This window comes from Macrobrachium nipponense, chromosome 37, assembly GCF_015104395.2.
Source record: "Macrobrachium nipponense isolate FS-2020 chromosome 37, ASM1510439v2, whole genome shotgun sequence".
NCBI classification, from domain to species: Eukaryota; Metazoa; Arthropoda; class Malacostraca; order Decapoda; family Palaemonidae; genus Macrobrachium; species Macrobrachium nipponense.
Window position 1 is genome coordinate 55643206 of NC_061097.1, and position 3086 is coordinate 55646291.

At 35.5% G+C, this 3086-nt stretch overlaps 1 long non-coding RNA gene across 1 annotated transcript in view; it reads right to left on the reverse strand.

Moving 5' to 3' along the window:
* Window positions 1-1709: 1709 nt before the first annotated feature.
* The window catches only part of LOC135208995 (uncharacterized), a 355274-nt gene continuing 353897 nt past the window's right edge, over window positions 1710-3086 (reverse strand). Inside the window, exon 3 of the long non-coding RNA XR_010313276.1 lies at window positions 1710-1886. This is a non-coding gene — a long non-coding RNA (uncharacterized LOC135208995). The remainder of the gene's footprint in view (window positions 1887-3086) is intronic.

The following is a 3086-nucleotide window of genomic DNA, read 5'->3' on the forward strand; positions in this document are numbered from 1 at the left end:
AATGCTTCTTCTATTCCTCTCTCAAACTCATATGAAGTACTTGTACAAGTCTCCTGCCACTCTTCCGCCATCCAGAAAAAAACTCATGGCTGAATTTTCACGTTCCATAAAATAGAATAGAATATAGAATTTAGGCCAAAGGCCAAGCATTGGGACCTATGAGGTCATTCAGCGATGAAGCGGAAAATTACAATAAGAAGGTTTGAAAGGTGTAACAGGAGGAAAACCTCAAAGCAGTTGCACTATGAATCAATTGTTAGGAGAGGCTGGAAAGTAAGATTGAAGAAAGAGAATATGAGTGGATGTACAGTAAAAGGAACGAAAGCGGTTGCAGCTAGGGGCCGAGGGGACGCTGCAAAGAACCTTAAGTAATGCCTACTGTGCACCGCATAAGGTGCAGTGAAGGCACAACCCCCCCTATGGGAACTATCACCAGTAAGAAATGTATCATTCACAAGCTCACCCATTCTACACTTCATTAATGATCATTGTCTCCTCCTACAACTGCGATTTTACATCTTTCTTTTTTCGCATCAGCCCATGAATACAGATATCAAACAGTCGTATGCGTATACATATATAGAGGACATTGTACGTCACGCAAAAATGAATACAATTTATGATAGATTGATATACGAGTAAACTTACGGATACAAAACAATACAACTAAACTTGCTGATACGAAAATTGCGAAACAAAAATATTCTTGAACTAATTCTAATACAAAACCAGATAACTATACTTACTCGTAAGAAAATTGCAGCACAAATATATTCTTAAACTAATTCCGTTACCAAGATTCATTCTATTCAGTTTATTTATTTATATGTAATTGGATATAATTCTTTGAATTAATATTTTTTTCAGCCTCCTAACCCGTCTCAAGACTGCTTCTGTTTCCTAATTCCGTTAACCAGATTCCTTCTATTCCATTTATTGATCTATATATAATTGGATATACTTCTTTTAATTAATATTTTTTTAAGCCTTCTAACCCGTCCCAAGACTCCTTTTGTGTTTCGTCTTACAGCCAGGCTCCTTGAGAAGGGCTTGAGTATTTCTATTTATTCATTTATTTTTGTACAACAACTTCTAACCAGTCCCCAAGACTCCTTTTGTGTTTCGTCTTACTGCCAGACTCCTTGACAATGGCCCAAGGCGGCATCAGTCTCCGCGATTTTTCGAATTCTGGTTTTTTTTTTTCTGCCCTCGTGTTAAATATGGTTATCTCCCGTGATCTAATTCGGGGCCGTTGTCGCGTCTTGTCTACGAGCTGTTCTTATCTCTGCACCGAGATCAGATGATAAGTGAAGATAAAACTTATATATTTTTGTTTCTCCTGGTTCGCGCAGGCGCCGAAGGTAATATCGAAGGTTAAAATAACAAGGAAATCTTTAATCGTAACAAGAAAACGTCATCGCAACATGTAAGGAACAAGAGTTTGATTATAAAGAAGCAGTGAAATAAGACGCTATTATTTGATTAAATAAAAGATTGCACTGCAACAATATCGGCCATCAGTATTAATAATATAACAGTATCGGTATTAGATTCGGTGCTTATCTATCATTGGATTCCTGGGGGGCATCCTTCTTGGTCTAAGCTATCTCTCGTGCGTCGATGGTTGGGGCCGGTCATTATTGATAATATAAGAGAATAGAGCTAACATAACCTTCCTGACTCACATACTGAATGCAAAATACAAAAAAGAAGTTATTCTTGCTCTTATATGGCTTGATTCATATCAATAAAAAAAAACCATTACCTCACCTCCAACATGACAAATTTGGCTCCGGTCAGTTATGGAAATCACAAAGAAAAACTCGTCATCCTTGCATTAACAAAACAGCCGCACCAGAAGATTCGTGTTTTCTCCATGGTCAAGCCTAAAAGAAAAAAAAAAAAAAAATACTAATAATGAGTATGTCTCCTCATGGAGAGAAGAGAAGTCAGTACACTGGTTAGTATTGAGTATTGCTTAAGAATTATTATTCAGTAATATGCAAATTCAAAGTCCCTTTGGTCTCAGATGTACGAATCATCACTTTGTCCAAAGGCTTGCAAATCACCAAGATGTCGAGAAAGAACTTAAAAAACAAATATATATATATATATATATATACAATACATATATATATATATATTATATATATATATATATATATTATATATAATTTTTACTCCAGGTAACATATTCAGAGGAAGGCGTTCTAAACCACACACATCACTAAGCTAACGTTTCGAAATTATGTACAGAATTACATCTTCTGGGCTGCACATAAGAAAAGATACAAACAAGTAAAAGTAGTATAAGAATGAGTTTCTATGCAACCTTTCCATACCTATATCCATGACGTAACCTTTCAAAAAAGATTGACACAAATCATTCATGACTATTTCCCAGCCATATCAGTCAAATTAATTCCAAAAAAATACTCCTCATACAGGCAGCTTGTTTAAGATAAAGGATCAGCTGTGTCCTTATATGTCCCCTGGTGTCATCTATAAATATACTTATCCTAAATGTATTTCAGGGATTTACGTGAGATCCACCAATAGGCTTCTTAAGGTCAGTTTCCGTACAGGTAGCAGAATCTCAAACCCTGAACACTCCAATATCAGGAACCATTCACAACAATGTAAAACCTACATTGAGAACAGAGATTGTAGTGTCATCGGTCATACTGCCAACCCTCAAGATTTGACAGTCCTAGAGTCGTTGTTTATAAAACAACTTGTACCATCGTTAAACACTCATACATCTGCTAGTCAATTGTATTTCGCTTAAGTTCGTACTGTGGTGGTTTCCTTCCATTAGTTCCTTGCTGTCTCACCTCTAGGTTGGCTAAGTTGGTTGTGTTTTTATTGTTCATTTATTTCAATCTAATTTTGTTATATTTTAAGTGAGTTCTTAGACTTTACTTTTGATTGTTTTCATCGTTTCTTGTGTACAGCCCAGAAGTAATTCTGTACATAATTACGAAACGTTTGCAGTACAATATAACGATAGCCTAGTGATGTGTGGTTTTAGTCCGTCTTCCTCTGATATAATATATATATATATATATATATATATATATATATAT